The sequence below is a fragment of the Triturus cristatus genome, chromosome 8, assembly GCF_964204655.1.
Source record: "Triturus cristatus chromosome 8, aTriCri1.1, whole genome shotgun sequence".
NCBI classification, from domain to species: domain Eukaryota; kingdom Metazoa; phylum Chordata; class Amphibia; order Caudata; family Salamandridae; genus Triturus; species Triturus cristatus.
The window spans coordinates 1,460,151,559-1,460,166,302 of record NC_140591.1 but is presented as its reverse complement, the minus strand read 5'-3'; the positions used below and the strand labels follow the sequence as shown (position 1 = coordinate 1,460,166,302).

Sequence of the window (14,744 nt, the reverse complement as noted above, 5' to 3'; positions counted from 1 at the left end):
GGGGCAACAAAGAAGATTCTGCAGTCAACCAGCTTGCCGCCTTTCTCTCCGCAAATGATCTGATACAACACAATTTTAGACCAACGCACAAGAAAGGCTCTATACTTGATCTTATAATCTCCAAAGACGACCTGCTCTCAATCAATGAACACAGTTGGACTACTTCCTTATTCCGTTCTTGTTACAAACTCTCTCACTCCAAGACCAGAGGCCAACCAAAAAGAGCAACTTCCTGGTTTCACGACATCAAGAACATCTACATCAGCATACTCAGCAAATCCGCAATGAAGGTACTACCCCAGATCATTTCCACCATGGATGTCAATGTCTATACTGCCCACTGCTTCGACAGTCTTCACTCTAAAGCAAAACGAAAATGAAAAGACCAACAACATTAGCTCCATGGCTCAATAAGGCCTTATACGAGGAAAGAAATTCCTTTAGCCAGACCCTCCAGAATTTCGCGATTCACTAAATTACCGCGAAATCGGCAAAGGAGCGCGATGTCTGCAATATTTCCCATTACGGCCGCAGATGGCAAAAAAAATGGGGAGTTCCTATTGGCTGTACGCACACACGTCATTACGCGGGGCAGTACAGCCATCATAGCTGCTCCCTACTACATTACAAAATCCTTATCAAAGGAAAAAAACAGGGATGAAGTGGTCTTATTGTTTAAGAGTCCCTTCCAATCTCTACTCTTGTATGCCCTTACCTCCCCAGTGGTTGAGCGAACCTTTCTAGGGTCAAGTAACTGAAATTTGACCAAATAATGGTCGGACCAGCCAACCGGAAGAATGACAACTACTCCCAAAGTCTATGCTTTAGAGAAGATCAAATCCAATTTGTTCCCCCCCTTATGGGTGGCTTTGTTAACGCATTGATCTAGACTCAAACTCTCGCAGGATTGAATCAGATTACTGTAACCTGAATCCAACTTTCCATTCATCCATAAGTTAAAATCGCCCAGGATAAATAAATTGGAATGAGTGAGGGCCATATTGCAGATGACATCTATCAATCCCTGCATATGGGATGAGCTGGCCGCTCCTGGGGGCCTATAACAAATAATGCCCACCAGTGAGCAGCCTTTAACCAAACTCCCTCATAATAATGTACCCTCCCCCGGACTGAGACTAACTGGACTACCTCTGTCTCACTTAACCTAACTTTGCTGCTGCTACCTATATCACCTACATCCTCTAACAATCTGTAAGTCCCTACCTTTGCATCGATCGAAACAAGTAAATATCCCCATGTTTCTACTCACCACTTTTTGCCTTTTGTGATGAAATTAAGTAGCAACGGTTTGTAACTTTGTATCTCTTGTAATTAAACCTGTTTTATTGTAAAGCACACTAACACATTTGGGTGATGTCTGTGCTATATAAAAATTCAAAATAAATAAATAAACGTGTTTGTACCTGCATGTGTGTGAGTGTGTGTGTGTGTGTGTGTTTGTGTGCGTGTGTGCACAATGAGTCCACATGCTCAGGGAAGTTGGAAGGGTATGGAAAGACAGGTAGCTTCAATATACGGAACACGGGGAACTACCTTTACAACGCAACTTTTACAACGCAATGCTATTACACCGCATTTTTTACAACGCAAAAGCTTTTACAACGCATGCTTTTACAACGCATGCTATTATATGGTAAGTACTTTTACAACGCATATACCATTACAACGCATTCTTTGAAAATGCCTTTACAACGCATGCATTTACAACGCATGCATTTACAACGCATGATATTATATGGTAAGTACTTTTACAACGCATATACAATTACAACGCATTTTCTAATTTTGGAATTTTTACTTAAATAAATATATATCGTATAATTAAATGTTTTTTATAAAAATATAAATTTAAAACAAGTGAGTAGTTTTACAAAATATTCATACTTGAGTATTTTTCTAATATAAAAGAGTATTTTTTAAGTTAATTTAATACTTGAGTATTTTTAAAAATAGAAAAAGTATATTTTATTATAAAATTAAAAATATAAGTGTGAGTAGTTTAACAAAATATTAGTACTTGAGTATTTTTCAAATATAAAAGAGTATTAATATTAATAATAATAGAATTCTATTTTGAGGAATTAATAAATGAGTAATTTAATTTAAAATTAAATATGTAAATAAAATTTAAAAAAGGATTATTATTAAATATTAATACTAGAACAATTATTTAAAATTAATAACAGTTAATTAAAGAAAAAATTAGTATTAAGAAAGATTAATACTAGAGTATTTTTAAGTTACTTATATAAAATTTAATGTTTGTCTAAAAAAAGGAAGAGTACTTTTGGAGTATTATATTTAAAAATTAGAGAAATTTAAAAAAAAAAAAAAAAATTAAAATTAAAAGAGTAATAAGAAATGAATTTCAGAAATAATAATACCTTAAGAAAAAATCCCAGGAAAAAAATAACTTACTTGAAAAAAAAATTCCCACGCTTTTGCATTGAAGTCTATGAGATAATTTGTCCTTCATTTATTTTGGCAGCTTCAGAATATACAACCCGCGGAACAAGAAAAGAAGAATCAGAAAGAGAAGAAAGAGCAAGTTTTGAAGGAAAAAGACAATAGAGTCGAGGTAAGGAACATATTTAGTAAATTTACAATTAAAAAGTTACATTTTTAATGAATAAATTACAATTTAAAAAATAATGACAGTAAACAAATAATGTTTTCAAAATATTTATTTATTGAAAAATCCTTAAAAAATAAACCATATTTTTATTTAATTTTGCAATGCATTTAACAATTTTTAGAAAACATATAAATATTTTATTAACATTTTTAAACATTTATTTACATATTAGTTAAATAAAGTAGTCCGTTATAAATATTGATGCACGCGATGACGTAATGACGTGAGCGTCGACGTAAAGCGCCATTTTGAAGAGCATCGGAGGAGGAAGCAGCAGGAAGCTGATCTGCGTCCAGGTAGGAAATATTTTCACTTTAAAATATATATTAAACCTTTAATAGTGATACATATATAGTGAGGAAAGAATAAGGAGAGGTTGCGGGAAAACTAATTGATGTTTTAAATGTTTTTAAACATGTCCACAATAATGTCATTAATGCATGCCTATGTCGGGTCGCGAAAAGTTATTTGTTTATTTAAAAAATGTATGTAACTGTTTAAAAATTAAAAGTTACTGTTCACAAAGTTTATTTCTTTACTTCGGAACTAAAAAAAGTGATTTTGAACTTCATTTCTAAGTGAAAAAAAATAGCGTACTCGTAAATTTTTGGAGATAATGATTGAATAAAAATTGGTGATTATGCAGCAATGTGCATTTTGGATTATGGCTTGACATGTACAATTTAGATTGTTTTGAGTTTTGGTGATTTTTTAGGTCGGAAATTAAAAACTAAGTTTTGTGTAATTATATTAATGGCGTTCGGATGTTGAAAAATTGGTCAAATACTATGGGAAACTAAATTTGTTGACATTGGTAGTTGTGCTAGAAATGAAGATTTTGAAAAAAAAAAAAAAACCCGACTTGTTTGTTTGAAAAAATTTTAGAAAATACATTGTATGCCAATTGTAATTTGAATTTTTTTTAAATTTGAAGCAAAGCAGGAAAGTAAGTAAAAAAAAAAATTTAGAAAGAAAGAATGGAGGAGGAGCCAAGATGGCGACCGGGACGGCAGCGTAGATTCCCGGCTCCGTGAACCTCCGCATCCCGCACGGCTATCCTGCATGAGATCCTTACTCTGCGCTACGAAATCGTGTTCGTGAACGAAAGTGGCAACCGATCGTGTGACTCCGAGGTTTCTGACTGCCGTACAACCGGAGAAATCAGCGGTTGAACTTTGCGGCCCGTGCGGTCCCGAAGCCGGGACCTCGAGTGGACGCCTTCGCCGGGTGGCAGTTGAACAACAGCGGCCTGTGGTGACTGGGTGGAGTCGGTCCACCGAAGCGAAGCTCCCCTCGGCCTGTGTGCTGTTGCGGACTGATGACATGCCCGGGTGTACAATTCTCGGATTCTGTGGCGACTGCCCCTGCCTTTGACGGTGAGCTGCCCGGACGCCGTCCCTGGCTCGCCCTGATCCTTGGGGGCTGCTCCCGGCTTTCTGCGGGAGCTGGTCCGTGGCGGAGACGACTGTTGCCCGTGCCCGCGCAACGGCTGAATCTGTGCCTGCCCCGGGATCCCTGTCTTCAGCGACGTGGACCTTGAGGCGTTGTTCCCGGGGTCCTGGCCCCAATACGAGTCGGGCCTTCCCAGCGGCCATTTTGTCACGATGCAGCCTACCATCCTCTCCGCTGGGACGCAGCGAGACAGGGGGTGTGTGACTTTCGGGAGTGTGGCGGAGCGATCGGAGGGAGCTGCTCTGGGGTACGGCGACCTCCTGGAGGCCCTTGGTGCCCTTCATTACTCCTTGGCTCATGGCGCCGGGATCCTGGGGGGGAAGCTGGATGATGTGGTGACAGCGTTGGGACAGTGGCGGCATGCTGGTCCACAGGTACACAGTGGCTTTTTACACTGCACACAAGAGGAAGATGTTGCGGCCCCCCCCGCGATTAGTGTACAGCCGGACACTCCGGACGATATGCTACCGTGTGGTCGGCTAACTGTGGACTTGATCTGTTCCGGAGGTATTGGACCTGAGCGGAAGATGGTGGCCTTGTCCCGTGCGCGGTCTCCGGCGGCCCGGGGACAATTCCGGCAACGTGTGTCTCATTTGGCTGATTCAGCCTGTCTGGACCTTGTGTGCAGCGCAGATCCTGGGGCGGCACTGGAAAAGACACCCCTCCATGAAGCGGTCTGTGCGGATGCTCAGAGACTTCCACCCCACCCGTGTGCGGCGCTTCCCGACTGTTTTTGGACACTCCTGTACCTTGGGACATCGGACATGGTGCTGGGTCGAGGGGCAGGCATGGGCAGAATCGCAAAAAGCGGTCAAGGCTGAGGCCGATCCTTCGGGGGTGGTCACCTAGTAGACAGGCGGACTCATGGTTGCGCGCTCTCGTGGTTATTCGCATAATTGGTGTATAATGCTCCCCATCCCCCCCCCCCCCTTTTTTTGATATGTCGACTTGGTGCTGCTAATTGCTTGCTGGGGGGAGATTTCACCGTGCGGGAGGGAGAAGCCGGGGGTATGTTTTTAAGGCCCTCCTCCAGTTTATTATATTCTTTCCGCCCCCCCGTCTGGGGGGGCTCTTTCTCACTCTCTTTTTTCCCTGTCTCTTCTATATTTCGGGTCTAGTTCCAGGGCGACAGGCACACTGCTGGGGGGTGGGGCCATACTCATTCGCAGAGGTGCAGGGTGGGGGGATGGGGGAGGGGACTCTTTAGTCTTTATCTCTTTTTCCATGGCCTCCTCTTTTTTCTCTGTTCCTTTTTGCTTATTTTTCTGGGATCAGTGCGATACACTACCCTGATTGTGAATCGTTTGCTCTTCATGTGTGCCACAGTTTCCGGGGGGTTCGCTGGGCTTTAGGTACGGGGACCTGCAGGCGCAATTATTTTTGATATTTCTCCACATCCGTACTTTTTCGCGCCTGCGCCATTGTTTCAATGTATTGCTGCTTATTGTTTACGTCTCTTATCCTTGCCCCTTCTCGCTGTTGGGAAATTGTTTGGCACCTGATCCTACTGTTTTGTCTTATCATAAAATGAAAAACCCTTTCTCTCCTGGTGTCCTACCTGCGCGGCTCATTGGCCGGACTATATTGGATTGAAGACTTTGCTCTCCGAGGTGCCGCCTGTGTTGACATTTGCTTTTATTATCCTGCTTACTTAGCGGCCGGCCCCGGGGGGTTGTAGGCCCATACGTGTAAATGATTGAAACATCAATAAAGGTTTTTCAAAAAAAAAAAAAAAAAAAAAAAAATAGAAAGAAAGAATGTTAGAAAGATTTTCCAGGTAATCTATAGCCACACACAACGAAAATTGTTGTACAATAGCCAATAGTCTCTCAGACATTTCCCTTGTTTTGACTGTTACTCGTGGGTTTAGACTACCTGCGAGTGTTTGGGCTATTCTCATTTCTTGAAAACTTTGCTCCTTCTTCAAAGTTTCCAAAAAAGAGTAGAAGTTTGGATGAGGTTTGCCAATTGTGTGGTTGAAGGAGTTATGCCATCCCTCAATGGCATTGTTTGTTTTTGCTTCTCCCTCTAAACAACTCGTGTAGCTGTTCCACCACTCCACATGGAATCGTGGCTTCCTCCTGCGACCCGATCTGCTTAGGTGTCCAATCCATGTGTCCTCGAAATAATTTAGAATGGGTGCCAATTTTTCTCGAGTATTAATTTAACTAATGCTACATAACACTTTCCTAAGCACTGCATCTTCCTGGAGTTAAAATAGAGAAATTTACCCCTACACCATCCAACACTTTCCCTACTGCTGCACCTTCCTGGAGTTGGAATAGTAAATTGTATCTCTACACTATCCATCAGTTATCCTATTTCTGCACTTTAGTCGAGTAACAATAGCAAAAGGAATGACTATTAAATTGTGGAAATTATAATACTCATAATGTAAAATACCTTTTTCAGTTGTTGTTTGTTCTCGTGCCTTTAAGGTAATGCTTGCTGCAGGATATAGTTATTTTTTTGTAACCGATTTACTCTGGAAAAAAAAAAGTTTAAAAAATTAATGTTACTTTGACAACGTTGGGTAAAAAAAAAACCATTTTTGAAAATTATGATATTTGTCAAATGAGTATGAGTAACAATTGGTTAAGAAAAACATAATACACATTGAATGCATTTTAAAATAAGAGTAATAATGGATACACCTACACTATCACTCAATTACTCTACCGCTGAACATTCTGGGACTTAGAATACTAATAGTTACCTCAGTAACTTGAAACGCTTTTTCACATGTAGTACCTAACTGAAGTCCTATTAGTAATTGTTACCCTTGCACCATGGTATAATTTCGTTTATGATGTAGTGTGTTTGAGGGGAAAAAAAAATTACCTTTGCAATACAACACTTTTGCAAATGCTAAAAATATATTTTTAAAGTAAAGTATTTTATATTAAATTACATTTACCTTCACAATCGTAAAGGTGAGTCGATTCCTTTGAGGTGATGCAAAAATAGGTACACCAATTCTTGATTCTCAATATTTAGCAAGTTTCTGTTTTAGGAAAAGAAAGTAGTTGTTTTAAGTTGGTATATATTTTTTGTGATAACAAATTAGAAACAGTACATTTTAAAAGTTAATAATAAAAATTTAAAAATATATTTTGTATGGAAAGCAGACATATTTTACGCAAAACCATGGTATAAAAATATTTTACTGACTTACTAGTAGTTGTCTACTAATAATGCTTTTCCGAAGGAATTCAGTGCTCTCTCTGAGGAGGTCGCAGTGGAGGTGACAGAGGGTCAGGTTTTGACGTCTGGTCTCTCTGGTAGTTGATAATCAACTGATTGCAAAATGGTGTCTTCCTGGTATTTATAAGTTTTACTCTGTGTCACTATTAATTTTTTTAAAAACTGCGTTCGTTGTGTTTTTTTTTATACTTTATTTTACTGTGGAAAATGATAATTTAAAAATGCATTTTAAAATGTATTGTTTTCACTCATTTGCTCCGTTTTGGCATCCATTTTGGAACATGTCTTTTGGTATTGTTTTCATAGAAAGTGTTGTAGGACAAGTTTTACAAGTGAGATGGTTAAAATGGCGCCTATGTGTATGTGTCTTCTGTTTTACTCTGTTTACTTACTTTCCGATGTAATCATGATAAAAATGTGTAAGCACTGTTGTTAAATCTATCGTTATTTTTGTTAAACTTTCAAATGTGTGAAAACGGAATTTTATTGGGGATTTTGAGTATTAATTTTAATACTCGAGTATTAATTTTAATACTCGAGTATTAATTTGGTAATGCATTTCAGTAGATTTACGCTCAGTTTTTCTCCACATTTTAATACACTTCCCCACCCTAAAACCCCTAATTTCCCTGCATCCCGTGCCAGATTTTATTGTACTTTTAAATAAAAAATAAAAAAATTCGCGTTGTAATGGTATGCGTTGTAATAGATTTCGTTGTAACAGCACTTTTCAGTATTTTAATAGGTTTTGCGTTGTAAAAGTATTCGTTGTAAAGTAATGCGTTGTAGTAGTACTTGCGTTGTAAAAAATGCGTTGTAATGGTATGCGTTGTAATAGTATGCGTTGTAACGTCATACATCCTACGGAACACTGGTGTTCTAATTGAAATTCCGCACACGTTTGGACCTTCGGTAAGTAAGTAACCATATTTCTATCTGTTGCCCCAATAGTAGAGGGGTCACATACGCAGGGTCAAACTGGGGAATCAAGCAGTGTCCGAAGGGCTGGTCTGACAAGTCAGTGTACGGGAATTTTTGGGCTGTTTGGGGGTTAGTATTTACTATTGATTTCCGTGAAATTAAAAAAAACGTTGACTGCAGCAAGCTAAAATCCATGCAGTTTCCATATCTTGCAAAAACACTTATACAGCATACTTTTACAAGTTCAAAGCTGCCCAATTTACAAACATGGGCCATTGGCTATCCAGTCCACTAATGAGGGCCAAATTTATTTTGGTGTCCGGGCCTATTTTTTGCCCGGTTCAACTATCCAAATACGCCCAAAAATCAGAGGGCAAGCTACTTTTTGGTTATAACTCCAGACCTAGAATATTTGAGGAAAGTGAATTTTTGGGTGCCCTTGCCCTAGTGCAGGCAAGCTGCGAAACTAAAATGTCGGGAAGTTAGTGTGCATCACGGCTGGACTGAGAATAGCAACCAGCCTTGGCAGATTGCTGCTCGACTGTTGGGAAGCACCGCTTCCGCTTTTGTTACAGGGGGCCGATATTGCAGCTCTGCTTTAAAGCCGGCCCCCAGGGGTACAAAACCGGCCCCCACGGGTACAAAGTCAGCCCACATCCCTCCGGCCCACCGGGGAAATGCCCAGTGCCCGCTACAGCAAGTCCGGCCTTGGTGTGCATATGCACACTCATTGGAGGAGCTCGGGCTTTGAGAGACATATTGCTTCAACATAAGGGACACTGACGGCGATCTATACTGCATTTAGTCTCTGTGGCCATGCATCACTTAGAGAAGAAAAAGAAAGTCCATGCTCGTGTCTCGCCATGGGACATCGAGACTGAGTTTCTGCAACCTTATCCTAAAATGATGCTGAAAAGCCCACTTGTTCATGTCCCAAAGGAAGATTTCAGACCGCAAATTGTTTTAATTGGCTGCTCTCCACGAGGCCAGGGTTACAAACAACGTCATCACAAACTAACCAAAATAAAATTCGCTGCTTCTGGAAAAAGGAGTGTGCAAAAATAATGCGTGCAGTATGTTCAGAACAAAAGTAAGAATTTGAGAGATGAGTTTTGATCCTGTGGGAGACTGCTTGTCAAACTTGAAGTGTACGAGCTACTGAAGTACTGGGGTATCTTAATCCGAAGTTATAAAATTTACGAATTTAGGAAGGGAAATGTGTGTTTCTTCCAAAAAACAGATTTGTGGTTCGCTTTCCTAAGTTTTTGTGATGTCTACATTTAAGGATTTGTATTTATTTACTTGACTGATTTATAAAAACTGTTCTAAGCTATCTCCTTAATCATATGTCCACATGTGGGGTAAATTGCCACTGATTTCCCAGATGATTCTGGGACATTTCCTGGCAGTCTGTTAACAGCCGCAGTTTTCCAAGGACAGTCATGGAATTCTTTTTTGAATTCCATGTTTCTACTATGGTTAAATTTCCATGAGTGTACTACTGTACCGCACAAGTGTATTTGCATTTTGAAACTTCTTTTTTCTCCATTAGGAACTGATTTTTTTTCTCCTATGGAGTAAGTATTTTCCATAGATCCACACCAATTTTGTGATGTTCAATGCCATTGCTGCTCTCGATATGGACTTACTCCTGCATCTGACAGGAGTAAATCTCACACTATATCCACGGTTGGAATGTATATGCCAGAAGTTGGAGAATACCCTCAGAAACACAGGTTTATGGATAGTCTACTCTACTTCATAGGCATCCCATCACCCCGCCGGTATGACCATGAATCACCCTGCGAGCCAAGTTGCTCACACCTAAAATGACACCATAACTTTGATGTCAACATTTTCTGTTGCAAAGTGCTCTGTTACCTGGCTGGTGCTATATAAAACTCTCAGATACATAAATACTGGTGCAAAACCCTCAGTTAAAAAATTCTGGGCTGAAACAACTTGAACAGGCAGAGTTTGGCCGATATATTTTTGAGATGACTAGTGCCTCACACTGACCAAGGCAAAAAGTTCCATACCCCATGCCAGCCTGATATAAGATGGTATCTGCAGGGGCAGCTCCTCCACTAGGGTGGAGGAGCGTCGCCCCACTGATTTCTCGCAGTGCGATAAGCAGAAACATTGGCTGTGGGTGGGCGAGTGGGTGGGGCTGCTCTGCGAGCAGAGGAGGAGTGGTGTGCCCAGTCCTGAGTGCGCAAAGACTTTTTGGTCGGCCCTCTGGGGCACCTCAAACCAGTCATGCACACTCCCCATAAGCCCCTGGCTGGGTGGCGTCCTGACCAATCACTTGGCTTAGGGGAGGGAGCCTGGCTGCCTGCTTCCTGTTCCTGTCGGAGGCCGGAGAGCAGGAGAGATGGAGCAGAGAAGATAGGGGACCCGGTCGGCGGAAATGCAAGTTACATTTTTTTTTAATTCTTATTATTAAATTAAACTCCCCCGCGCTACCTCCCGCGCAACCCCCTCCCCACGAGCCATGCCAGCCGCGACTGGGTATCTGTAAGTGAGATGACAACGGGGCACCCTTTTAGAGCTGCACATTATCTGGACTGAACCACTTCTTGGCCATTTTAAACCCTGGCCAGAATTATTAGAATGCTAGAAGGAACAGAAAGGACTGAAAAGATATTGAAATAAATTGGATTCTCCAATATGCTCTTTATCAAGGAATTTCACTTTCACGGTTCGTCACTGTTGAGACTCAAGAAGCATATAAAATGTGTGTTTGATTCTAGGGGATATGGCCTAAAAACTCTGATGGGACTCCTCTTCTGGGGCAAACTCACAACTGAATTGAATATGTTTGATGCCGGTTTGCAGTAGTACAGACAGGCTAAAAATGATGGAATGGAATGCATCTCAGATTGATACGAGCAACTACAACTTTTTACTTTTTTGCTTCCTATATGAGCTATTCATCAAACTCAATAGCATGGGCTAGTCTGAACATATACGTGTATACATCAATAATCAATGTATCGGACAGCAATCTGTATGAAAGTATTCTTTAATTTTCCTCCCTTGGGAGGCTCAGAGATCATTTGTGCAGGCCTTGGACATTTTGCATCTTGATTACACCAATGTCCTCTATCTGGGCCTGCCGGATTATATTCTTCAGCGTCTGCAAGTGGCACAGAATGCGGGGGCTCGCTTATTATTTAATCTCTCCTGTCGCTCTGCCTTTTATTCGCATCTACTTGAGCTTCACTGTTTGCCAGTAAAAAAGAGAATTCTTTTCAAGACCTTGGTTCTAGCCCATCGTGCTTATTATGGACAGAGCCGCAGTATTTGTCTGCCAGGTTGTCGCTGTATTGTCGAACAGGAGTGCTCCGCTCTAGTGATGCGCGGCTGATGGTGGTTACTCACTTTGAGTGGGTTAGGACAGGAGGATCTTCTTTTATGGTTCAGGTTGCCAAAACTTGGAATCGTTTACCGTATAAACTTAGGGACATGCAGAATGAAAAAGGCTTCCGCAAAAGGCTAAAAACATATCTGTTCAGGTCATAATTAAGTCATTAGCCCATAGGTTTCCTGTTGGATTAGCGCCGGGACATTCTCCGAGTAGCTGTGCCCTTTATATGCTTCCTCGTTCATTCTTTCACTAATTAAAGAAGAGTTTATGAGAAATCTAAGACAGAGGAGCAGCAGTAGAACAACCAATTGGAGGCACTGTCAAACCAACAAGGGCCATTATACATAGTCTACCCAGGAGCTACAGCGGGGCAACCCAAATTAATAAACCCCCAAGGAGTATTATATGGAATCTACCCAGAAGTGACGTTGGAGCAGTAGTAGAGTAACTCTAAGGAGTCATTGTTAGACCACAAAGGGACATTATATGTATTATAACTCAGAGCTACAGAGGAGCAAACCATTGGCGGGACTGTTAAACCACCAAGGAGTACTATACCGAGCCTACCCAGGAACTGAAGAGCAACAGAGAAGCAACATTGAAGCAACCCATTGGAGTTACTGTTAGACCATCAGAGAGTCAATGTTGAACACATCATAGCACTTTTTAATGGTCTGGTTCGCCAGACAATTGTGTGAGCATCACTAGAGAGGGGCTTTGGCTCCGTCCACATGTTGGGAGCCAGGGGTGCATGTTTCAATTGGGCAGACGTTGGATGCTTCCACAAAAGAAGTGCTTGCACTCCACAAATCTGTGATAATTGTGTTTATTTATCCAGCTACCTGAGCTTGAACCTTCAGAGGCACACACATGACATGGTACTGCTATTAAAGTGTCTTAAATAACTAGATCATTTATGGGTTTTTTTTTCTGGCAGCAGCACAGATGGGTGGAGGGCAGTCATAAACTTACATGGATTTTTAGGTCAGACTTGCCAGTGCATTCATAAGAAAGACCTATTGGTATTGTCTCATTTACTTTCAGCCATGCTGCACAGCAGCTGTGCTGCTGTACAGCATAGCTAAAAAAGACATTGACAAAGCCAAATAGCTCTATTATTTTGCTTTGTCGGCGGTTTTTAAAGACACGTTGTATGGTAGCATGGTTTCTGTGCACCGTGGTTGAAAGTAAAGTTTTAAAAGGCCCTATGACATTGTCAACGCTGGCCACATCATAGTGCTTTTTTTTTTTACTTTCAACCTTGCTGCATATCAGTCGTGCTGCTGTACAACATGGCTAATAAAACATTGACAAAGCCAAATAACTCTTATTATTTGGCTTTGTCGATGGTTTTTTTTTGCCATGTTGTACAGCAGCAAGGATGCTTTACAGCATGGTTGAAGGTGAATTTAAAAAAGCATTGGCCGAGTCATAGTGCTTTTCTCTTTTGCTTTCAACCATGCTGCACAGCAGCCATGCTGCTGTACAATGTGTCACAAGAACAAACATTGACAAGGAACATAGATCTTGCACAGGTGAGACCTGTTGGCGTTGCCAGTGCTTGTACTGATTTGCAGAGACCTAACCACATCAGCCCCCAGGCATGTATTGTTGGTGCCTTCCCGACTGTAGCTGAAAAGCACACCCAATATTATTATGAACTATCCTGAAATATATATGGCAAACAGCCCAGGAACTAAATGTAACCGTCTTTAAATTGTGAGAAAAGATTAATGCAGGTATCTTTTTTACGGTTTACTCAGATATAAAAAAGAGACACTTCAAACAATTCCTCACATTTTTAAAAGTAAACGTTTTCACAAATAATGCACAGTTGTTAAAATTTTAGTTTGACGAACAAGTAATTGAAACACACAGTGACTCCAAAGCTGAAAACTCTCCATTATAAGCTATGTTTTCTTTTTTCTTTCTCCAGTTTTCTATAACGTTAACTCTACCCAAAGTTATTGCAGTGCGTTACATGAACACCAGTTACATTAAACAAGGTCACATTCATGTTTGAGGTGCAGGGAGATGAAATGATTTGCTCAGAGGAGATAAGTGATTTGTCTAAATTCACAGGATGTTGAGCCAATGTTGAAACTTGGACCTAGGTCCCCTCTTGCAAAGTTGGCACCTCTGGCGTAAGGCCACATCCTCTCCTTATTGTAATTGAACAATTGTCCAGCCGCGATCCATGCAGGTAACAGTGATGTATGGCAGTGGAGCAGCGGGGGGGGGGGGGGAGATTTCGAGGGATGATGCAGAGGGAAAATCAAATAAATAATTAATTTTCCCTCTGCATCATTCCTCGAAATCCCCCTCACGCTGCAATTGTCACATGCCACAAACACAAGTTCTGTTAGAAATGGCACATAATGGGTGCACTTAATTGTGAAGGGTATGTATACCCAATATGAACATCAATTGGAACTCTTGTAAATCAAGGGCTTCACTTGCAAAGATACTAATAATCAGTACTGCTTCATTGAAGAGATAAACACACGAAGAGTGAAAGTGAAACTGGCACGCGCTGACCAATGAGAAGGAAGGAAACAAGAATGATGATGAAGTCAACCAGTGATAAGTAATGGGAGGGCTCTAAACTCTTTCTAGGTTTTTCTAAGTAATGAAAGATCTTGCATGTGCTATCTCAGGTGAGATGTAAAAATCACCAATAGTCCTGATGAGTAAAATTGGGCACTTTGATCAATTATTTGCTATCCAGCGCCGAAAGTAGTCTTAAAAGTAATGCAAATACGGCTTTGTGCTGCTTGGTGTTACATTGCATCAAGGGGGCATCCCATGGGTGGTACATGAGTGTACCCATGCTACCACACATATTTTTGATGCAAACGACTATTTCCTAAAATTGGTAGACAGGGCTTTGCACCAAAAATGAAAACCTCCTTTTGGCAGGCATTGAGAAGGAGAAATGTTTTCATTCCTAATAACATTTTTTACAAATGGCATCTGTGCTGTGCTATACAGCACAGATCCAATGGGTGAAAAGTTGTAAAGTTCGTCTAAGCAAAGTATTTTGAACTTGAAAGTATCCTTCTAGTACAAATACTATGCTATATATCACACACACCTTTGCACCATGGTGCTATGTTCTGCTATAAAATAATAAATTTGCAC

General features: G+C 40.8%; 1 protein-coding gene across 4 annotated transcripts in view; it reads right to left on the bottom strand.

Annotated features, from left to right (window-relative positions):
- LRRC32 (leucine rich repeat containing 32) overlaps positions 1 to 14,744 on the bottom strand; it is a 127,534-nt gene that overhangs the window by 74,115 nt on the left and 38,675 nt on the right. The window contains exon 2 of one of the 4 annotated variants that reach the window (XM_085623270.1): positions 6,512 to 6,593. The exons of the other annotated variants lie outside the window; for them this stretch is intronic. The gene's annotated coding sequence lies outside the window, so the exon portion shown is untranslated. The remainder of the gene's footprint in view (positions 1 to 6,511; positions 6,594 to 14,744) is intronic. 4 annotated transcript variants of the gene reach the window in all.